The following is a 25345-nucleotide window of genomic DNA, read 5'->3' on the forward strand; positions in this document are numbered from 1 at the left end:
TGGTCGCCGTATCATTAAAAAAAAAAAAAAAACTAAACACACACACACACACACACACACACACACACACACACATACAAACCCCACCCAAACCAGGAAAGCCTATAAATAGTTCCAGGTCTGTACATTGACCTTTAGGCATGTTTTCCAGTGGAGTCTGATGGGGTGCCACTCCCTGATCTCAAAGTCTATTTTTGGTATTCTCCAGGGACATCATTGCTTTGCCCTCTGGCTACTCTGTTGCGTGCCCTTAGTGTTTCATCACAGTGTGGTCGGGTCACATCGGGAGCAAATCCCCCACTGTGTCTCCAGTGTTATCTCTGTAGCAAGTGAGTTGGAAATTTTATATAACATTCCCACTACTCCCTTTGGTAAGGATTTAGTCACATGATTTAAAAGTTACAAGGGAGGCTGGGAAATGTAATCTCTGGCTGGAGACTAGGGACACATGTGCTCAGGAAGCAAGGGGAAACTGCCTTAGAAGGACAAAGAACCATTGTTTTCCCCTCAGACGCTAGCATCTCTGGTAGAATTCAATTAGTTGATGAACAAAACAGTAGTGGGATGATCAGGGTTAGGCTGAACACATTTCTCGTGGGTGTGAGGGGACGGCTGAAGTGAGATGACCAGCTCAGAAACGGATGCATCCCCTCAAAGGTGAGATGGTGAAGACTGGGGCGACGGGCTCCTTGAAGCGAAGACCGAGGAGCTGAATGACATGTTTCTATGACCCCTTTGTTCTCTTGGAGCCAGTCTTTTATGATATGAATACCTGCTCCCCTCCCTGGGTCACCAACTTTGGAGAGCTAGATCAGCAGTTCTCAACCTGTGGGGCACAGCCCCTTTGGGGGTCGAACAACCCTTTCACAGGGGTTGCCTAATTCATAACAGTAGCAAAATGACAGTGATGAAGTAGCAACGGAAATGATTTTATGGTTGGGGGGTCACCACTACATGAGGAACTGTGTTAAAGGGTCGTGGCATTAGGAAGGTTGAGAACCACTGATCTAGACAAATTGCAAGGTGAGTGGACCGCACAGGTGCCCAGGAGGTGTGCACAAGACCCAGGTTGATGTCGGGGGCACAGACAGAGGCAATAAGATAGGACAGCTATAATAGGCTATAACATCGCAATGGAGAATTCAAGTACAGTGTGTCAGAGGGAGAAGAACCTCAATGGAACCACTTACTAATTTCTTAGCCTTGGGAGAAGAATTAGTCCTATTGACCCCCTGCTCCCCAGTCTGTCAAAAGGGGCCAGATACGTATCTGAAAGTATTTCAAGAAGCCATGAAATCATCTGTGTAACAAGGTTCTCAACAAGGGACATAGGTCATGTACCTTCTCATCCAAATCTATGTTTGTCCATGCTGAGCTCAGAGGGAAAGCGGGTAGGATTTTTTTACCTGGAGATGAGGTCTCTGGCCTTCCACCCTAGGACTCGTCTCTCTGCTCCAGGGAAGGCTGAGCACGCCTTGCCTAGGGGCGGGAGAGCCCCAGCGCCTTGCAGCTGGTAGCGGTAGCACATTAGAAATTCATTTTTTCCTGTCATAATAACAAAGTGCAGAGCGGCAGCCTGGGCAGAGTTTCGTCTGGGAAAACTCACAGAAGGGGACAGCTGAAAGAAGCTGAGCCTTTCTCTGATATTTCTTGTCCGGGAGAGCCATCCTCAAAAGGAAGAGAGAGAGAGAGAGAAATGAAAAAGTTCCTGTTGAACTAGGAGATCTCATTTTCATGCGGCAAAAGGGTTCTCTCTTCACACTGTTAACCTGACTTTCCTGACCGGCTGCGCAGGGAACGCCTCCTGCCTCCTGCTGACTGGAGGGAGGCTCGCTCCTTCACACAGCCCGTCTCTTCCACGGGATGCTCTTAGCCACAGACCTGCCGCAGCTGAGCTGACGACACACTGTCTTCTTGATTTGCCACCAGGAAAAAAAATCTCCCAAGAAGTAATATTCTGGGCTTTATTTTTTAAATCCTAGAAATGGCCATTTCATTGGGAAATTAAACAGGAGAAACGATATTTGCGAGATCTAAGGCGGCCATCTAGGTTCACATCTCTGAATGTGCTTAGACTCAGTTTTGGTCGAAGGTCTGCAGGTTCGTGCATGCAGGAACTTATCTCTGGATCTTAAATTCGAAACAAGACAATATTCAAGGTTTTCGTATAAACAACTGGTCTCATGTGCTTTCCTCGCAGGAAGTAATCATTGCTTTCTGAAAAAGGACCGTACACGCTATGATATCTAACGCAATGGGCATGACAACAGAAGGAACAGCCAGTACCCTCATCGAAAAGTTAAGCAGCACGAGAGCATTCTGCCACACGGGGCAACGGGGAATGAAGCTCCTTGAGGGTCTGAGCAGGATGCTTGGCTGTTCATTCGGCACAAGACGGGACTGCACCACCTGGGGTCAAGGACATATCTAGGGATCCAGAAAAATCAACTTCACTTTGCCTAACGCAGACAAGAAGTTTTCATATTTAAAGGTGTATCAGAATAATTTTTAATATCGATATTTTTACAGTGAAGGGAACCTGCAAAGGCAAAATTGCCTACAGCCTGGGCGACACAGCCCGGGAGAGAAGCTAGAATTTTAAATGGAGAGAACAGGAAAAGAAAGGAAGATAAAGTCACGAAACATCAGTAGGAATATTGCAAACTGTCAATTCTGATGCACAATGAAATCTACCAGCTGCTTTTAGAGAGCAACAGTACAGGTCCCATGCTTGGACAGACTACCATTTCATCATCCTAAATGCCACTGTTCCTGTGTCCATTTGTAATAATGTCGAGATAATATCATTTGACCCCGCTTTTCTTGGCAATTTAGAATATATCGACACCAAATGCCCTGAGCCTGCAATATCCCTTTTTCCCTGGGCTCTATTTACCTTCAGGGTGGGGGTGAACTAGCCTGTGGGTTAGTCGCTGCGTTCGGTATCAACCAGCAGGGGTTGCTAGAGGACAATCCAGGCCTAAGTTTTCTGAACCCAGGCAACTGATCAAGCTAGTAGAGAATCAACCCTTCGCAAAAACAACAACGCCTTGCTTGGTGCTCCGTATAACAAACACAAGACAACCGAATTTACCGAGGAGATGGGAGCCACGCTGAGCTAAGAGCTCACGACACACAGATCTCAAGGGACATTTCTTGTTTTAGAAAGCTCAGTACCTTTTGTATTGGGACCTTAGAGAACTTACAGTTCTAGCAAACCCAGCTTCACTTGACGCCTGCCGTGGACGAGAAGGGGGGGTGGGGGGGGCTGTGGTGTGACTGACTGTCCACTTTCCTACGGCAGCTTGAAGCCCCTCTCCTGACAAGATGCTGAAGCGCAGGCTGTGTTTGACAGGCAGTTCTGTTTTCGTTCATGCATGTTTTCAAGTCAGACAATATGTGGTATCGAAACCTGGTCCGAGCTAGACAGGGACTCGCTAAAATAACTCCTTTAAAACAGCAAACACATAGAAACTTCAGAGGATGTCTGTTTTCTTGTGGTGCAGGGGCTGCTACCGCTGCCTGGGAAGTATGTTCAGAGCCCTGCCCTCGCTTGGGGGCCAGTTTCAAGAACTCCCTCTTGCTGGTTTGCTGCTGCCTATTGTGTGAAAAGGTTTTTTTGTTTTGTTTTGTTTTCTTGTGAGTTCTTTTTTTTTTTGGCTTGATTATAAATGTTTTGAATGTAAAAGACACCTAAATTCATTAAAAGTGTGAAATGATGGGAAAAAAAGTGTGAAATTGTAGCAGTCGGTCCGTCGTTGATTAATAGAAATCTCTTCTAACAAGCCCGAGAACCTTCCGGGGGTCACTGGAACAGAGCAGCTGTGGAGACAGCAGGAGTGATTTTGACACTGCCCACTGAGGGCTGTGCAGAGTTCCCAACGAGATGTGGAGGGAGGCCCGTGCCCTGGGCACTCTGGCCGGCCTCTCGGAGGCGATTGGCTGGCACATCAAATTAATATGCAGATCAACCAACAAGATGCTGCTTTGCTCTTGGTCTTGGGAAGGTTGGTTTTCTTTCTTTTTCAAGACACATCGGTGGTTTCAAAACGGATGACTCACGTGGAAGGAGCTGGTTGCAGACCGTAGTTGGGGGAACTTTTTGCCCTGGGTCAAACTGGCCCGCCTGTGCCACAGAAGAGATTCATAATGTGTGGAAGGGCAGCCACTTTGGGGGCCTCTTGAAAGGAGCTATTTAATGAGCACAAGACTGGGCAATTGATGGGGGTTCCTGGTTTGCCACACCTCCTTCACAGGCAGAGAAGCCCTGTTAGAGGCAAGGAAAAGAAAGTTTGCTTTTGGCTTTTTAAAATTGCCTTTTATTGGAAGAGCACAGTTTTACTTTTTTTTCCCCCCACCTCCACCCATCCCAAACCTGTAGTGTCTTTTTTTTTTTTTCCCCTTTTGGAAACCCTGCTGCAGGCGCCCGTCCTGAGGTTAAAGGATTTTGCTTTCCAAGAGGTACAAAGGCAACATCAAAGTAACTGTCCTCACAGTGACATAAGGGTAGAAGAATGGTGACCTAGCAGCTAGAGACTTGGCCAAATGCTGAAAGTAATTCACGCCACTCACTAACAATGGGAGATGTGTGACAATGATATATACCAGGAGACAAGGACAACCACTTTGCAGGCCTTCGATGCCCCACAAACCCAATTGTGGGCAGATCAATACTGTCATAAGACAATTATCAAAGACCATCAGCACATCATATTTTCATACCATAAACAGCCCAAGGCGCCAGGGATGGCTTTCCTACAGAAAGCTCATAGCATAAATTTGAAGGGTGTGAAATTGACATGATTAATAATTATAGTTATTAGCACATGTGCCAGCTGCTCATGTATGGTTTATCCCTTGATTTATGGCACCATAAATGCCCATCTCTCCCTCTGATGCCGAAGCAAGGGGCACACAACCGTGGGCAGAATGAGCCTTTCTCATTGCCAGGAGTTTCATCGCAAATAAAAGAAAAAAGTGGGTTGGAAATCACCCTGGATCAGGAGACACATCGGTGAGAGGGAAGCAGCCTTTTGTTTACACAGCGGCTGTATTGGCTGCTGAAACCTGTCTGCTCAATGTCCCGAAAGCCTTTGAAGTAACAAGGGTCTATAGTTTTCCAGGCCCCCTCAGTCCTCTGCGCTGTTGCCAGGCTGCGAACAATCGCTCTCCAGAGTACAGATGAAACCGCGAGAGGCAACAATGGAAGAAGCGAAAACTAATCTTTCAGGTGCCAAAAGTTAACGCGTTGGCTGCGCGATGCAATCTGAGAGGGGTTTTCCTGGACTTTAGAAAATGTTCTCAGTGCTTCGGATGGTTATAAGGAGGCTGGACATTCGCAGTGTATAGAAACACATTTTAGAATCTGCCTTCCTCGGCCATCATTGTCTTCAGCATGAAGAGACAACTCCAGGAGCTATTTAAGAGCCAAATCTAAACACACAAATGTCTCTTGCCATTCAGTTCCTGAATTATGAATGGATAATTCAAATGGTTTCCTACAATGAAGTGATGTTAAGTTACATGTTCAAGAAAACAAACTTAAGAAAGGATGTTCCTAAGCATGAGGTCGGTCTACGAGTGTGGTTTCTATTTTCCGTTTTATTTTCACTTCCTGGGGTCTATACAAAAGATGGCAAATATGGAAAAGGTGGGCTGAGTATAAAGGGTTTTTTCCTGTCACGTTAGAGTCATATTCAATCAAGTACAGTTTATAGACATCTTGGAGGTAGATAAATATGTTAAAAAAAAGGAGTGCTCTATTAAAAGATGAAACTTGAAAGTGGGCTATCCAAATAGAAAAGATAAGCTATCGAAATTACAGGACAAAAAAAAAAAAAAAAGAAAGAAATTACAGGACACATCCAACCTAGCAGAGATGGAGGGCAATGTCAGATCTTCCAGGAGTTCCACAAAGCAGCACGGCAAAGCTTGAAGAGCTGTTCTCTACTGCTGTGAACCTGGTTGCCTCGCTCTTGGTTCGGAGCCAGGAACCGAGCCAGTCCTCAGGGATTTCTGTCTTGTCCAGTGGGGGAGAGGGCTGCATCCCACAGGCTGCTGCCCTTTCCATCACTTGAACCCAAGATTCACCGTCAGTAGCTCCCACTGCTGAATCAAGACCAAGGAGGGAGCGTCTTCTATCCCACACGCAACCTGTGAAAGCTGGAGACTGTGTAAAGCGGACGTTCCAGAAAAAAGGGAAACTCCAATATTTTCCAAGATTAGAAAAATGCTAAGACCGCACTCGGTCAAAGAAAGAAAAGTGTGAGACCTAGAAAACCTCGCCATCCTGTCAAGGTCTGGTTCTCGTGGGTGTCCTTGCGCTGACACGTTAACTGCAGTAGAACATGCATTGACTCATAGAATGGAAAATAACGGGTGAAACGCTGGGAAGAGTTCAAATGTTCAAGTATTAATCAGATGACTGGAGTCCTAAATGGAAAACAAGAGAATTTTTAAGGCCAGGACTACTATCTCTTTGAGGAGAAGGGAGTTTCTCGTGATATCCTTGCAAGTACATTAAAAAAGATGGCTAATCTTCTTGTTTCTTCAAGTTAAGATAAGAGTCCCCCTCCCCAATGAAATATAGGTAGCTTGAAAATAGGTGTGACATATAGTGTTTCAAAAAAATAGGTCAACTTTTCTGATTAATTAACAGAGCTATACATAGGAACGCTCTTAACCCAAAGCTCAATAAACATAACATAAGCTGATAAATCAATGTTTTAATTAAACAAAATTTACTAGGCACAACATGCAAAAAGTAGAAGAGCTAAAATAATGAAGCTCTTGGAAGAAAATGTAGCAGCAAATCTTCAAGACGCTGCTTTAGACAATGAATTCTTAGCAACGACACCAACAACATAATTTTAAAGAAGTAAGTAAATTGGACTTTGTCAAAATTTCCAATTTATGCAGCTCAAAGGCTTTTATAAAGAAAGTGATGCCAATACAGTGAAGAGACCACCTGTAAGTTAGCAAAAAATGTGGGAGGAAAGGATATATCTGGCAAGTTATATGAATATAGTCCTACAACTCAGCCCCACCAAAAAATCACGCAATTTTTAAATGGGCAAAATATTTTAAAATGACAAATAAGCAATTAAAAGACACTCAGCATCATTAATCATCAAAGCAAAACAAAAATCAAATCCATTGCCACGGTGTCAATTCCGATGAGTCATAGAACAAAGTAGAACTACGCACAAAAATCCAAACCAAACACATTGCCATCGACTCAATTCTGACTCCCTGTGACCCTATTAGACAGAACAGAACTGTTCCTCTGGGTTCATAAGACTGCAAACATTTATAAGAGTATACAAATCCTCTTTCCACTGTGGTTTTGAACTGCTGACCTTGCAGTTCAAATACACTTAGTAGTCCAATACACAACTTGCTCCATAGGGTTTCTGAAACTAAATCTTTGCAGGCGCATACAACCTCATCTTTCTCCTTTGGAGTAGCTGATGTGTTTGAACCATGCAGGTAGCAGCTAATACTTCACCCAGTGTACAACCAGCGCTGCCTTGAGGACAATGTCCATCAAAAGCGCAGTGAGATACCACTTCACAGCACTAGGATGGCTGCTATTCACTAAAAACTCACTACCATTGAGCCGATTCTTACTCATAGAGACCCTGTGGGACAGAGTAGAACTACCCCTGGGAGTTTCTGAGACTGTAAATCAATTATGGGAATAGAAAGCCATGTCTTTTTCCAGCAGTGTGACTGGTGGTTTCGAACTGCTGACTTTGCTAAGGCAGCCCAAGTCATAACCACTACGCCAATCAAGTTTTTAAAGAGTTAAGATATGCTACTGCATCTTTGCATCCTATGATTAGAACACAGATTTTAGCAATGGTAAGGGAAAGCGCTGCACTGCCTTTCTGTCAGTTTGTCTTCCTGGGATGGCTATCATGCTACACACTATGCCACCAGTACTCTAAATACTAGTTGTTTCACCCTTGGCGGACAGATTTCAGCACAGAGCTCAGATTAAGACGAACTAGGACCAGAGGCTTGGCAATCTACTGGCTAAGACTGTCCACTAAAAATCCTATGGATCCCGACAGCATGTATTGTTTGCTATAGTGCTGGGAGATGAGCCCCATAGGCTGAAAGGTATTCAATCTGCGCGGCAGTTGCAGCAGTGGACTTAAGCAGATCAAAGATCATGTAGTTAATGGAGGGTCAGGCACCATTCTCTTCTTATTTGTAAGACAGCTGTATTGTGTTCCCCTTTATTATCAATTTCCAATTCTTTATCCACATCCCTTCTTTTTCTTTCTCTTTCCCTGCTCAGCTCTTTCAGAAAGATGTTTTGCTTTGAATTTTGGGACCTTAAATCCCATTTCGTTTCTAAATTTGATCTAACTTCCCTCGACTCTATGTTCCTCAGCCTCAAAGCTAGCAGCCTCTTAGCGCTAAACCCTGGCTGGAGTCTGTTTGCCCAAAAGGGAATCTCAAATCTTTTACAATTGCCAAAATCTTATAAATCTTATCATGTGCGGTGAGATTGGTTTTGGAGAGGCCTTCTCTCACTGCATTCTCCTTAGTCAAGTGTTCCAGGGAAGATTTCTGATGCTACCTAGACAATTCAAAAGAGCAGAACATGTCAGGAGTCAGCGCATCAGTGTTGGCAGATTAAGTGTACTCTAATCTATTAGCTCAGTGGGTAAGCCCTACACCATCAAGGCTCCTACAAAGGAGCCATCACAATGGTTTGCAATGTCTTCACATGCAAATTTAGGTCATGTATGATGATTTGAGGTTACTTTGAAGACTAAGATGTACCTGTCTCAAGCCATGGTATTTTTCATGGCCTCATCTGCATGTGAAAGTTGGACATTGACTAAGGTAGACCGATGAAGAATTGATGCATTTGCTCTGTGCTGTTGACACAGACTATTAAAGTACCACGGAGTGACAAAAGAGCAAATAAATTTGTCTTGGAAAAAGTATGGCCAGAGGGCTCCTTGAGGCAAGGATAGTGAGACTTTGAATTAACAGACTGTGGACATGTTGTCAGGAGAGACCAGTCAGTCCCTAGAGAAGCACACCATGCTTCGTCAAGTAGAAAGGCAGGATAAGAGGAGGGCCCTCCAGGACATGTTCTGACCCAGCGGCTGCAACAGTGGGCTCAAGCAGAGGAACAATTGTGAGGATGGTGCAAGACTGGACAGTGTTTCATTCTGTGGTGCAGAAAGTCGCTATCCGGGTCGGTGTGGGAACAGACTTAAGGGCACCTAAAAACAAGAAAAGCAAGATGTTTTGGTAGATCTAGGCTTCCACAAAGGAAGGAAAACTAAAATCTTAACTCATGGCCATCAAATTGATTCTAGTTTATAATAATACTATAGGGCAGAATTGTAGATTTCTGACACTGTAAATTGTTACAGAAGCATAAAGTCTTATCTTTGTCCCTTGGAGTAGCTGGTGAGCTTGAACTGCTGACTTTGTGGTTATTTGCCCAATGCATAACTCCTACACCAGTGGTTCTCAACCTTCCTAATGCCGCGACCCTTTAATACAGTTCCTCACGTTGTGGTGACTCCCAACCATAAAATTATTTTCGTTGCTACTTCATAACTGTTAGTTTGGTAGTTATATTTTCCGATGGTCTTAGGCAACCCCTATGAAAGGGTCTTTGACCCCCAAAGGGGTCACGACCCACGGGTTGAGAACCGCTGTCCTACACCATGAAGGCCCTGAACAACAGAGCCTTCTGTTGTTCAAAATGGCTTGCTATGTCTTTGGCTCAGCCTGTTGCTTCGTCATTGTTACATTTGGCCAATCTGAATAACCTGACTGTAAACACGAGGCCAGAACGCCTGTCAATTTTGGCATCATTCAACAGGGTCCTGCTAAAGTCATAGACTTTAGTTAAATACTCCAAAGTGAAACTTTGCATTAAGTGAAGGATTCTTGGGTTGCAGGTTTTTCCTTTTAGGTTCATCGCCACCTGGAACTGTGCTGGGTCTGAGACTGATCAGCACTCTCTGGCATGACGGTCGTGAGAGAGTGTGGGAATTAGTCTATTGTATGAACGGGATTGGCCTTTGATGACTGGCATTTGCTAACGCTTTGCTGGAGGCCTTCAGCACCAGCTTCTAGATCCCTTGTTGCATTCTTGAGCCTGGCTAAGTAAGCTAGATTTCATAAAACTGAATCTAATCCATAACCCACAGTAATTTTGTGGTGACAGAGAATACATTAAATAGAACATCAATTCTGACACAATTGGCACATCATGGAGGAACCGGTTTAGGATCTGAGTTAGTCTCTCTGGGCAGTCAGTTTTCCTTAAAAGCTGCCAGATCAACCTACTAATGGCATTAAGTGCTTTTGGAAATTGAAGCATGCACATGTGGCCACAGAATCTGCCCATCAACATGCAGTCTGGACGTCGTTAGTGGCGGACGTGGTAGGTGAGGGGATCACTCCTCGGGAGGCAAAGACTACCAAGGAAGATTCCCTGGGTAATCCTGCTCTCAGAGAAGTCATCGCATAGTTGGAAGAACAAGCATACAAGAGAACTCTAGAAGTCCAACAACGGTCAAGTTATGACTGATGCCTGCCAAATGGAGACACGGGAAAAAGACAGCCCAGGACATCAGTAGAGTGCGAGGCCATCTGGAAGAAGGGAAAGAAAACCTGGAGAACGGCTACGATTTCCATTTGGTCCGGAGTGACTGCAGCGATTTGCCAGGCAGAAGAAGGCAAATGGCGGAAGCTGAGGTTTGTTTGAAAGATGATTAGAGGAGGCAGGGACCAGTGAACGAACTAAGGTCTAAATTGTAGGACTCGCCGTCTTCCACCACAGCCACAGCTACCTACCAACTTACAGGATGTGCAAGCTAGCAGAAATGCCATAATTTCTGTTGCCGCTTGGCCTTCCCCACTGTGCGAATTAGCCTCAAATGAATCTTTCACTTGAAGAAATCTTGCTACTATTTATTTCTAGATCCTTTCTGTCAGGATATTATTGGTATTTCTCTGCCATGCCCTGGGTCTCCCTGAATCATAAAGTGTGTGCCTTTAATAATAATAATAAAGCACATTTAATAATAATAAAACACACTTACAAATAGTAAAGCCTGTGCCTGAATGTGCTCCTTGTTTTGTGACTTGGGAGCAGAGCCTTGTCCGAGCTGAGCAACCACTCAATCCAAGAAGATGACCACTGTGAGGTGGGTGTCACCCAGCCCCCGTCGATCCTTGCTAATGTCTTTAAACTAGAGTGGTGGTAAGTACGGCAGACCAATTGCAAAGTCAAGGGGGGAAGTTAACATAAAACAGGAAGGCAGGGAGTGCAGTGAGCTGAAGATTTCATGACTGCAATGACCTCCAATTTACAGTTTCTTGCTGAGTGACCACAGGGTGGTTTGTGCAAGAATCAAGAGTTGAAGAGAACTTTAGAGGCTGCGGCTTCTCACACACTCTCCAGTTCTTCCTCTTAGATCAGGGTCATTGCAGCGTGGCTTTTAGATCAAACCAGTGTTGCGTACGCTCTCTCTCATCAGAAAGGCGCTCCTAGGTATGTCAAATGTTATTTGCCTCTATTAGAAGCCAACAGAACGGTTCCGTCACCTTTGTCCCATTGTGAGCTGGACAGTCACCTTTAGGTGATTGCTTGGTTGGCTTAGTTTTCAGGTCACAATGAGATCAATGGGAGCCCTGGTGGTGTCATGGATTAAGCATTGTGCTCCTAACTGAAAGGTCAGTACCAGTTTAGACTCCTTAGCTGCTCTATTGGAGAAATACATGGCCATTTGCTTCCAGAAAGATATACAGCCCGCGGAGCAGTTTTATTTTGTCCTATTGTATTCTGATTGGTATCGTGGGTCAGGTAGTGAACTGCTAAGGACAAGGTCAGCAGTTCAACTCACCAGCTAATCTGAGGGGAAAAGATGAGGCTCCCTGCTCCCCCCAAAAAAGATTTATATTCTCAGGGACCCAAAGGGGCAGTGCTATGCTGCCCTAGGGGGTCAATGGGAGTCAGAATCGACCCCATGCCAGTGAGGGCTTTTTTATACAGGGTACTATGAGCCAGAATAAACTTGAAGGCAATAAGTTTGGGTCTTAGTGTATTAGCTCAGTAGTTCAATGCTCAGTTGCTAACCAAAAGGTCTGCAGTTTGAACCTACTAGCTATTTCAGTGGAGAAAGATGTGGCAGTCTACTTCTATCAGGTATCACACATCAAAGAACAAAAGATCATATCATTGTGTGCTTACCTCCCCATTATGATCGCTGAAGACAAATGGGTGCATAAGCAAAAGTGGTGAAGAAAGCTCATGGTGCCTGGCTATCAAAAGATATAGCGTCTGAAGTCTTAAAGGCTTGAAGGTAAACAAACGACCTTCTAGCTCAGAAACAACAAAGCCCACATGGAAGAAGCACACCAGCCTGTGTGATCACGAGGTGTTGAAGGTATCAGGTACCAGGCATCAAAGAACAAAAAAAACAAACAAATCATTGTGAATGATGGGGAGTGAAGATTGGTGACCCAAGACCCATCTGTAGGCAACTGGACATCACCTTACAGAAGGGTCGTGGGCAGAAGATGAGTCAGTCAGGGTGCAATGTAGCAATGATGAAACATACAACTTTCCTCTAGTTCCTAAATGCTTCCTCCCACCCCCCACCCCCTGCCACTATCATGATCCCAATTCTACCTTACAAATCTGGCTAGACCAGAGGATGTACACTGATACAGATGGGAACTGGAAACACAGGGAATCCAGGACAGATGATCCCTTCAGGACCAGTGGTGAGAGTGGTGATACCGGGAGGGCCAAGGGAGGGTGGGGTGGAAAGGGGGAACCAATTACAAGGATCTACATATAACCTCCTCCTGGGGGACGGACAACAGAAAAATGGGTGAAGGGAGTGGGTGAGATATGACAAAATAATAATAATTTATAAATTATCAAGGGTTCATGAGGGAGGGGGAAGCAGGGAGGAAGGGGGAAATTGAGGAGCTGATACCAAGGGCTCCAGCAGAAAGCAAATGTTTTGAGAATGAGGATGGCAACAAATCTACAAATGTGCTTGACACAATGGATAGATGTATGGATTGTGATAAGAGCTATATGAGCCCCCAATAAAATGATTTTTTTTAAAAGATTATAGCCTAAGGAACTCCATCAGGCATTCCTTCTATGTCTTCTTTGAATTGGAATCAAAGTCAACGCCAATGGTTTTTTTCAGATCAGTTTCATGATATCCGTGCAGCCCAGACAGGCACAGGCATCCAGACCCAAGAATACTGTCCATTGTACGTGGAATGATCTAGTCTAGTCCATTTAACTCTGCCCTTAGTTAAAGTAAGACAGCAGAGAACCCTACAGTGACAGCCATGGTTCTCAAACATTTGAATGGCTCCTAAGAAGGCAAGGTTTTTTCTCATTCTCTCTTGGTCCTGTCCTTCGCTCTGGTCCTGTAAGAATGAATGACTATTCTGGTGTCCATTTTTGATCTCTTGACAAGTTCTCCCACTGCAGTGTACATTTTAACAAGACTCATTCCATTGCATCTCCAGGTGATAGCCCAGGCCACCGTCCGTATCAGCGATTTTTCCCAAGAGGACAGTCAAAGTGAGAAGACCACATCACAGTGCAGAAAAGTTGAGATGAAGCCACTGCTTCATCAAGCAGCCAATAATTAGTAACACAGCCAAACACCATTTCGTTGCCCTGGTGAATACAAATGAATTAATCCTGTAGGATGAGTCAATCTTGTAAGATCAAGACTGTAGGATGAATATTTTAATTTTAGATGGGTGCAAAGTGTAGAAACGAAGGTTATCATGTCCCTGTTTGTGCAGATGGGGGACGAGGTTAAGAAGAGGATGTAGTGTATAATTTTAACCCTGAATGCGAATACCTTTTGATGAATGTGCTGTGAATATGCATAAATAAGCAGTTTGTCGATTCTCCCTTTCTTTCAGAAAGAAAGCAGGAATTTCCTTCACAACCCACTGACTCTCCCAGCTGGGGCCCTCCACCATGTTATCAGCATCTCCATTCACAAGCTCGCACTACAACTTCAGGAAGTGCAATTTTAAAGGGAAAAGGCAATGTTTTGCTTCCTATCTCTATGTATCCTCACCGAGGGTAATTCACTCCTGCCTTGTATGAAATCTAAAAGAGAGAGAAAGGAAAACGCATGATGAATTTTAGGCCACTAGAGTATCATTTAGTAAACTGCTGTTGAAAGAAACACTTTACTTAAAAAAAAAAAAAATCAGTGTTGTTTCTAACCCAGATGAAAGAAATGAACACATAAATGGTTATAAATTTTAATCTGAGACAAAATAAAAGCGAATTTAAAATTAAAAGGTTGGTCTGTATAAATAGACATAAATGAAACCATGTTTGTATAGATAAGTCAATGAATTGATGCCTAAAAAAACAAAACAAAACAGAAAATCCCCCCAAACAAAACCTGCCAGCAGAGAGGCCAGTGTTAGATAAAGGCAATTTGCGAGACAGCTGGGATCATATTTACTTAAGTGAAGGAGGGATTTCAATAAATTAATAGGTTCAAAGATCCGCCACAGTAGATGGGGGGGCCAGACAGCAGTCCTGCTATGAAGAGAAGAATTGAATTTCAGCATTTAGCCTTATTATCAAATGACCTTAGATTTTCCTCCTAAGGGTGGAAGAGACAAGATGCTTAGCAATTTTGTTTGTGTGAAAAGAATCATTAATCTTTATGTCTATTTAGATATTTTTACAATGATACTTGTCCATTCAAGCCGTTTTTCTGAAGACTGTTTATGCTGAAATGGGCATCTGCTCAGCTCGCCCAGTTCAAAACAAAAATTTGCATAATGAGTATTTGCATAGCAGCAAGTGGGTGGGGTTTAGGCAAGTGCACAGATGAACATAAAAATCAAATATGGGCAGGAGGAAACTCAATTTCATTACAAAAAAACATGTTTGTTTAAACATAAAAAAGCTGTGTAAACAATACAAATGTGTTTACCGTCATTTAGCCTACAAGGTCCCCATTTCGTTCTCATCCTTTTAGCAGCCCCGTTGAACAAATGCAAATAAACTTGGGCTGCTCACAGGGGACTTAGAATTAAAATTCTCTCTCAGTGAAAAAACTGTAAGAAGCAGGATCGAAGCGCCCAGGGTTGGGATGGATGGTATCTGGTAAAAAACATGAAAATGTTCAAGACAAAGATTATAAGATGATATAATTATAGAGTTTGGGTAGTTTTTTTTGAATGCATGAATTGAAAAGAACATGCGTGAAGATAGGACCACAAAGAGAAAACAGTTCATATTCATCAAAGAGTTAAAGAACTGGGAGATAGATGCAAGTAAGATTCGGAATAAAAATAAATGGATGCAACAAAAGAGAAGGGAGAAAGCTTCCTTCAGACAAAGAAAGGAAATGGGAAAGGCTCATAGAAGGGAACAAACAAGGTTGGGAAAACAAAGGGAATGCTGCTCTGGGTTGGGTCTAACCATGGACGCACTCGCTCGGTCCAAGGGAGGAAAAGATGCACACCTACGATGTGGACTGGAATCTTATCAAATGGATTGTCATCTGTGGTCAGCAAATGAGACCATAATGCTAGGTCTATCACAAACACAAACTGTGTATTAATGGAGCCATTAATCACCATCAAAACTGTATTAGGAGTCAGGCTAGCCAAGGAGAGCTTAACTGACAGCAAGTGGCCATAAACCTGTCCAAAAACTAATTTGATTACCATCATACCAGCATCTGTGCCACTTAAAAGGGTTCATTTTTTTGATGAAATTAAGTAGACAAGTCATTCATGCGTATAATAGACATCTAAATCATGGGTAAACATGTTGCTGGCAACAGAAGTAGTTAAAGAAAGGGTGTGATTGTTGGGATGTATGAATATAGAGCTCACTGGATGGAAAGTATTTTTTGCACAACAGTTGGGTATAAAATGCCATCAAAGAAGCCTTGGATGAAGCAAAGTGCCAAGTGAGAAATATATGGATGCAAAATCAGCTGCTGAAATTCAGGGAATGTTGGTTGTTTACAAGAAGGAATGTTTTGCCAGGATAAACTCTCACTCTTTATGGGTCATAAATGTTCCCGGCAAACAATCTGTTTTATTTGGAGACAGTTGGATCTGTTAGGCTTTCGTCCTGACAGACAGGGATGTCATATTTAACGGCCATCTAGAGAGAGACAGACTGGAACGTGCGTGGTAAGTTAGAGCATGGAAGAGGTTTGGCTATATTCTACAGTCTACGGGCTATGATCTACTCTCTCATGGTTTCAGCTAGGGCTTTTAGAAGAGTCTGAAATGCCATATCCAATTTGTGCGTATATAATTTTAGATGCTTAGAAGAACGATGACTTTATTTTCTGCACAGGGTGAATTTGGGGGTTCTTCAGTGAAAGGAGATTCCTTTTCAAAGAGTCCAAAGTATTCAACTTATTAATGGATTGATATTACCCACTGACCTGGTGTTACACACACACACACACACACACACACACACACACACACACACTCCAGTATTCATGTTACAGAGAAGAGGATCCCTTTTAAAACATGTTAAAATAAAACATTTTAAAATAAAATTGCCCATCTATTTGAATCCATTAAAGAGCAGTGTACTTTAAGCACACCAAGAAAAAGAGCGAGAGCGAGATCAGTATACCTTCAAGTACCACGTCCAAGGAGGCCACAGTATTACAGATCTGTCTCCTGCTTCCTCACTCATCTCAGCCTTTGAGAGAAAGCCACATCTCTGTGCACCTGTCTACTTGGTTCTATTGCCATACAGATGTGGGAAAGCTTTGAAGATCATAAATAACATTTGAGGAACAGGAAATTTTTCTTTTAATATCAAGACAGAGAAGACCTCCTACAAGGGGGAAAAAGCAAAAGCAAGGGCAATGCTTCTTCCCAGTGCCTCCAGAAACATTATGCTGCTAATCGCCAACACCTTGCTGCCGCTGAGAGATTGCCTGGAGCCATGGGGAGCTGCCTGCCTTTCACAAGCTGATGCCTTGTAGGCCTCCGAGTCCTACCTGAGTTTACAGATGGGCCATTTCCCAGGTGGGCCTGGCCAAACACTCCTCATTAATCATAGCATAAACCCCTCTCAGTGGGAAGACCTCAGGTTAGACATCATTTGGAAACAAATTGGGTGAAAAATAGCTCTGACAATAAGGAGCTCACACGGAATTCCCCTGTGAGAGCTTCCACAGTGTGAAAACAGGCTCTTCCAAGACACTAAATGATCTGTCAGTTAGCGGATGACATTATAATCCAGTTTTATGTCAGATGCAGCTTGATGCAGTTGCTGCGAGCTCCGGCTCTTTTGCTGCTGTTGTGCTTTCAGCGCTCCGGGCTCACTTCATTTACAAAGAGGGTCTGGGTTTAGAATCAAAGAGAGAGTTTTATGCAGCAAACACACATATGCCCAGGCACACAATACCAATAAAGCTCCTGGCCATATGCTACCTCGGCCCAAATCATACTTGTTCAGATCCCCAGGTGGAAGTACATATGCCTTAAATGGAAACTCACAAGTACATACGCCCTAAATGGAAAGATCCTGTATGATCTACATCAAAAATAAGCCTCATAAAAACCTTGATTCATGACCTGATTCTTCTTGTGGGCGAGAAAAACTCAGGCACTTTCCTTTGCATCCCTTCCAAGCTTACGGGGCCTTGGGATAAATAAGCTCTTCTTGAACTTTTCTTAGAAGCAATTGTGTGTTTGCTTTAAAGTGACAGATGGCCTTCGCACCACTCTTTAGCCGTTATTTATATTAACAGACTGCATCGGCGATGAACTGATGGATTTTGTCTTCCATCCATTCTAACTCTCATCCTAGTTTGATAGCATGGCAGGGAATTGGAAGGCGAAAGCCCACCCATGTACACACACACACACACACACACACACACACACACACACACACAACACACACATAATTCTTGTGTTTTAGCTGAGTTTACATAGCAAATTTGATTCTCAGTCAGTAATTCGCAGACAAATTGTTCCGTGACATTGGTTACAAACCCTGTAATGTGTCAGCACTCTTGTCATTTCTACTCTGCCTGCCCGGTTTTCTATCCACCCAAGTTTACCTGCCACTCCATGCCTTCTCATCATTGCTTCTGGGTAAATTCTGCTCTAGAGTTAACTATTTATTTTCTAGGCCAATCCATTATTTGGCTGAAAGTAACTTCCAGGAATGGCTCTGCTTAATTCCTGAACAACTACCCCTTAGTCCACCTGCAGGTACCACATGAGCACAATTAAGTGTTCTGGAATTCCCATTCTTTACAAGACTATTCATACTTTGTTATGATCCACAAAGTTGAATGCCTTTGCATAGTCAATAAGACCAGTTCTTTTTGGTACAGGGACTCTGTGCACTCCTTTCATCTTCTTTTGGTGCTTCATGTGCTTGTCTCAATAGTTTGTCGATGTAACCCTTCAATATTGCAACTTAAGGCTTGACTTTTTTCTTTCAGCTTGCACAAGCTATTTAATTTTTGAGAGTTCCACGTTTTCTACTTTAGCTGTTTGTGGATTCTTAATTTTGATGATGTTCTTGTTAGGTGCCACTGAGTCAGTTCCAACTTACAGTGAGTGACCTCATGGAGAGCAGAAAGAAGCACCGCCCAGTTTCCTGTCAGATTCAGAATTGTGTGAAGCCATTGTTTCAGCCACTGGGTCAGTCCCTCTTGTTGAAGACCTGCCTTTTTCTCACTGCCACTCACGCCACCGTGTTCTTCTCCAGGGACTGATCTCGCCTGACAACAGACCCAAAGTACCTGAGATGAAGTCTTGCCATCCTTGCCGCTCATACAGCATTCTGTCCATATTTCTTCCAAGACAGATCAGTTCTCTTGGCAGCTCATGGTACTTCAGTATTCTTCACCAGCACCGTAATTCAAATGCATCGATTTTTCTTCAGTCTTCTTCATTTGATGTCCAACTCTCACATGCATATGAGGCAATGGCAAATATCATGACATGAGTCAGCGTCATCTTAGTCTTCCATAGATGGATGTTTTCATTTGGTATTCTCAATTCTGTCCCATTATTCTGTCCACTCTTGCAGCAGTATTAAGCTGTTTCAATTACAGTGCCTGTATAGTAAGTTCTGAGAACAATAAATGTTATACCTCATCCTTGGCTGTTTTTCTTCAGTATTCCTTTAGCTATTTGGGGGTGTTCTTTCATTTCCTTATAAAATTGGAGATTAATTTTACAACTTTTCAATAATGTTTTGATATTTTAATCAGAATTATATTATCTGTAGATCACTTTGGATAGTACCAACATTTTTATAATGTTAAGTCTTCCAATCCAGATAGTATGTGATAGATGCATAGTTATCTTACTCATTTAATATTGACTTTTCCTGGTTTCACTCAGGAGGCAACTGGAAAACTTTAAGCCACCTACTGAAGGTCATATTCATTCATTCCTTTATGAATTTATTAGCAAATGTTTATCAAGTATCCACTTCCTGCCAGATGGTTTTCTAAGCACTGATAATAGAGCTACTATCAAAACCAATCAATACCCTGACCTTTTAGGAATTACCTAGCATTTTAAAGGCAGGACATCAACAATACAGCTTATAAGCAAGCATATTTGTGAAGTATTTCACAGTAGCTAGAACTGTGCAGGAAGTATAGAAAGCTAATGAGACTACGTGGCATGGAGTGCAGTGGGAAAATAATCTAGGCAGTTAGGAAAGGCTTTTCTAAGAGGACTATTTCTGCAGATATTGGAATGGCGAGGAAGAGGTAACTTTGTCACAGTCTTGGGAAGAAAGGGTCGGTGGGAATGCCCTGTGGTGACAAAACACTTAGTATGCTTAAGGAACTAAAAGTAGATGAAGGTGAGTAAAACACCAAGAAGTGGTCAGAGGTCATCTGGATCTGACTTTTTAAGTTAAATAACGTTTTTGAGATGATGACTACAACGGCTGTTCACTGGGGCCTGTGTTCCTGTAGCACCTGCTTTCATCTCCGTTTGCCCTGAATTACAGGATTAGGGGATGATTAGTGCTGCTGTGTACTGCTGGGTCAAGTCCAACTCACAGTGACCCTGGAGAAAGGACCGACCAGCCCCACAGGATTTGCTGGGCTGTGGTCCTCATGGAAGCGGATTGTCAGGTCTTCCCTCCCACAGAGTGGCTGGTGGATTTAAGTTTTGGACCTTTCTGTCAATGGTCAAGCGCTTTATCCATTGTGCCACCAGGATTTCTTTAAATGAAGATGCAAATACATAAACAACATACACTTTAAACAGTTGCATGTAAAAGAGAGGCTGCAATGATTCCCAAGAAATCTGCTGGGGAAGTCCGCGGGAGTCGGCAGGGAGGCTTCACAGGTGTGTGGCTCAATAAAGAAGAGTCAAGCCAAGGACTACAAGGGATTACGTCAAGAAAACATTGCTAAGAAAAGTTTCCTTAGTGCATTTACAAAATCTACGTTAATCGGATACTTGCTAGGCCTTCTGGCAATGCCAAAATGAAGCATTTTATAGACCTGTCTAACTTTTCCTCAAGACAGACCAGGATGACCAGTTAGGCCAGGTGATGGCTCTGGGGAATTGCATTGACCAGGGTGGTTTAGGTGATTTCTATTGGCTGGCATTGGCTTCTCAATTTTGATTCTGAAGCCAGTGGCTGATGACTCCTGATGCATCTGTATTGGTTTGAATCTCTAAAACTAACAGTGAGACGAAGACTGATATGTCTGTAGGCCACCAACTCCCAGCCAAGAAACAGTGGCAAAGAAATTGTGATCATGTCCTCATGGTCTGAACAGTTAAACGACTTAGACATAATTAATTGTCAGGTATGTATGTGTCAGACAAGTCAGCACCTCACCTGTTTGTAAAGATACAATAATTTTCAATTAATAAATGATGACTTACAATTTAGAAGAAACTTTAAGTGTGGATTATTTTAAGTATGGCTTGGCTTTGCTTTCAAGTATCCTCTTGATGAAAACATATAATATTATTTTTTGATTTGATATTTGTTTTTTGTCCTCAGAGTTCTTGTTAGTTTGGCACTACTAAATGGCTTTGAAAGTGACTTCTCTTTAGCCTTTGCTTGTCTCCCAGATCCACAGGTAGTCAGTGTTTCTCTTATCTCACTTCCACCTTTCTGCCTCCTCCTTTTCTAAAAAGCAGAAAATAGATGTTCAGTAGAAATGTCCATGGATCCCAGATGATCTGAGCTCGGAAGTAACCGAGAAGTTGGTGTTTTGAACCCACCCAGCAGAACCATAGAAGAACCAGGCCTCATGACCAGCGCCCATAAAGATTACAGCCACCCTGACACAATAGCCAACAGGGTTTCTCCCTGTGAACAGATAACAAATGTAACAGTGAACACCTCAAAGAGCAGTTAAGGAGATCTGCTCATTGAGGAAGTGACGCAATCATGATCTTTTTCTAACCCATGATCTTGACCGCTCACCATGCAATCCTAAATACTCCTTTTCACAGAGTCCCTGGGTGATACAAATGGTCAACGCTCTTGGCTGCTACCCAGAAGTTTGCAGGTTAGCATCCACTGAAAAGCAACTCTACAGAAAATGTTGGTAATTAACCTCTGAGAAACCAACCTGGAACATCTGTTGGGCACAGTTGTACTCTGACACACATGAAGGCACAACCAGGAGCCAGATCCACTCAATGGCACCTCGTTCTTTTTCAATGTCTGTGGCTTGTTTGTTTGGAATTAGTTGCCAGGAACCGTTCCATTCACCAACTTCCCTCCACTATAAATAGGTACCGCGTGTTAGGAGAGATCCATGAAAGGGGGGAATCCTGGAGAGTCTTGAATTTCTGTGTGCCTGGAGAAGATCCCAAAATGAGTCATAAGAACATAGATCAGAGCTATGAGCCAGACTCAACCTCAACCACAAACCCAAGCCGGTCTTCATTTGATAAAGAAAAGCCCAAGAGGAAAATCAAGGAGCTAAGAGCGCATTGAATTTAAGAGGGAAGGAAACAACAAAAGCAAAAACAGAGAAAAATGCCCCATCCAACCGTTGGGCGAGAAACTGCCACCAAGTGGTGTGTGGCGCAAGGAGGGAGCTTCTTACACATCCATTGCCGTATCAGAGACTTGAAGGTGCAATGCTAAGCTAAAACCAGGACTTTCAATGGCTAAACCACACGAACGCTCAAACAATCAGCTTTTAAGCCAACATCAAGTGTAATTTCTCCCTCTAAAAGAAATGATCAGAAGTATAAAGCCTTTTATAAGACATACTTCTTCTATTTATATATTTGTTTGTATATTTGTATATATTTGTATATTTGTTTGCACTTCTTCTGTTTTGTATGTGTTTGCACAGAACTCTGTCTTAGCTGGATTCTCTAGAGGAGGAAAAACCAGTGAAGTGGGTATAAATATGTAGCGAGAGATTTGTTGAAGGAAATGACGCACACAATTGTAGAAACTGGCAAATCCCCAATCCATGAGTAAAGCAAGAAGGTTGGAGGTTTCTCCAGGTTCCTGGGGCTCTGGGGGCTAGTGAGCCAACATCTGCAGGTCAGGCAGGCGGCCAGACCGCCAATGCTCGAAGACTGGAAGTCAGAAAATGCCTACATGAATGCAAGGTCAAATGAACCGAAGCTTCCCCAGATATTAATTTATATCATACATGCAGACCACACCCACAACGAAATTCCTCTTCCAACGGATTCCATCAGATCACAGAACAAGAGGTGACACATGTTGTCATTGTTGGTAGGTGCTCTCCAGTTGTTTCTGCCTCACAGCAACTCTGTGTTCAAGAGAACACAACACTGCCCAGCCGGTGTCATCTCGCTGTCGTTGCTGTGTCTGCGCCCATTGCTGTAGCACTGTGTTCATAGAGCTCATCAGAAACGATCCTCTTTATCTCTGTCATTCTACTTGATGTCCTTTTCCAAGGACCAGTCTCTCCTGATAACATGCCCAAAGCATGTAGGACAGCGTCTTGTCATCCTCACTTCTAAGGAGCATGCTGGCTGTACTCCTTCCAAGACAATCTCTTTGTTCCTCTGGTGGTCCATGGTACTTTCAGCATTGTTCCCTAACTCCATAATTCAAACGCAGCAAATGTACAATTCAAATTCTTCTTATCTTCATCAGCGAGTGCTTCAAGTCCTCCTCACTTGCTGCAGCCAAGGTTGTGCCTTCTGCCTATCACAGGTCATTAATAAGCCTTCCTCCCACACGGATGCTATGTTCTTTTTCATAAAGTTCAGCTTCTCAAAGTATTTGCTTAATTCACAGATTGAATAAGTACAAGCCTGATGTACATCGTTCTTGATTCTAAACAACCCAGCATTTCCTTGTTCTGTTCAAACAACTGCCCCTAGGTCTGTGCACAGGTTTTGCGTGAGCATAATTAAGGGCTCTGGAATTGCCATTTATTCACAGTGATCCACAAATATAAGTCTTTGCATAGTCAACAAAACACAACTAAACATCCTTCTGGTATTCTTCGCTTTCAGCTAAATCTATCTGACATCAGCACTGATATCCTTTGAGCCAAGTCCTCTTCTTAACCCAGTTTTGATTTCCGAACGCTTTCTGGCAATAAACACCTATAATCATTTTTGAATTATCCTCAACAAAAATTTTCTTTCAGGTGATATTCATGATATTGTTTGATAATCTCCTCAATCTGTTGGGTGACTTTTCTCTGGAATGGGCACAACTATGGCTCTCTCCGGGATTGTTGTCTAGATAGCTGTCTTTCCAATTTCCTAGCGTAGATTAGTGAATGCCCCCAGTGTGTTGAACCATTTCAACTGGTGTTCCATTAATGCGTTCTGGGCAGCTTGGACTTTTTCCTTCCATACCATCAGTTGCCGGTCCTAGTCTGCCTATTGAAATAGTTGAACTTTGATCAATTGTTTTGATACAGTGCTGATGTATTCCTTCCATCTTCTTTTGATGCTTCCTGCGTCGTTCATTACTTTGCCCATACCATCTTTCAATACCGCAGCGCAAGGCTGCATTTTGCTCTTCAATTCTTTCAGATTGATAGATACTGAGAATGCTTTTCTCTTGTGGCTTTCTAACTCCAGGCCTTCGCAGATTTCACTGCACCACTCTACTTTGTCTTCGTGAGCTGCTCTGAAATTTTCTGTTCACTTCTTTTAATTCATTATTTCTTCCATTTGCTCTAGCTACTCTAGGTTCAAGAGCGACATCCACTCTGGTCTTCTCTTTCTTCCCTGTGTTTTTAATGACCATTTACTTTCTTGATGGCATCCCATAGCCAGTCAGGTCTTCCCTCATTACAGTTGAATGTGTCGAACCTTTTCCTGGGATGTTCTCTAAATTCAGGTGGAATATACTCAAATTCATAGTTTTGGGACTCGTGGATTTGTTTAAATCGTTTTTTACTTCAACCTGAATTTGCATACAGGCAATTGATAGTCTGTTCCACAGTTTATCCTTAGCCTTGTTTTGGCTGATGATTCTGAGCTTCTTTGTTGTCTTTTCCCACAGGTGTGGTCAATTTATTTATTTCATCTCAGAAAGTACACGTGTACAGTCACCATTTATGTCTGCCAAACCAGCAAGACTTGTAGCCTAGGCAAGGTGACATGGACATTAGCCATCACACTTTCAGTACATATAATTCTGAAAATTCTTTGATGTTCCTTCCTCCCTTCCCAGGTGTAGTCCATATCCTGGAGTTGGTGATCGCCAGGCTCATTTATGTTTTCACGTATTTACTATATTCTTCGAGGCATGTTTTTCCCCCTCATAACTGCAGAATTTATGTACCCAGAGATAATATATGATTTTATTTTTAGGGAGCCCTGGTGGTACAGTGGATTAAGCACTGGGTTGCTAACTGAAAGTTTAGCTGTTGGAACCCACTGGCAAGTCCAAGGTAGGAAGGGAAGGCAGTCTTCTTCTGTAAAGGTCTACAGTCTCTGTGACACTAGACTACACTAGCAGTCCTAGAGGGCCTGCTGTCAGTGGTGATCAATAGCAGTGGGTATATTTTCATTAAACATTTTTAGCATCAATCTCACTTTTCTTTACATAGTACTCTGCAATTTGCTTTGCTCACTCAACAAAACTTTGAGTGATACTTACAGATCTAGTTCATTTATTTTGACCACAGTTTAGCATTTCACTAGTAGTTTCCTAGATCAGTTGTAGAAATCACCACAAACTGAGTGGCTTAAAACAACAGAAATATAGTCTCTGACCATTTTGGAGGCTGGGAGTCTGAATTTAGGGGAAGGAAGCATTTAGGAACTAGAAGAAAGTTGTGTTTTTCATCATTGCTACATCACATCCTGACTGGCTCATCTCCTCCCC

The sequence above is a fragment of the Echinops telfairi genome, unplaced genomic scaffold, assembly GCF_000313985.2.
Source record: "Echinops telfairi isolate 266 unplaced genomic scaffold, ASM31398v2 ScPeMD7_3533;HRSCAF=4204_0, whole genome shotgun sequence".
Lineage (NCBI taxonomy): Eukaryota > Metazoa > Chordata > Mammalia > Afrosoricida > Tenrecidae > Echinops > Echinops telfairi.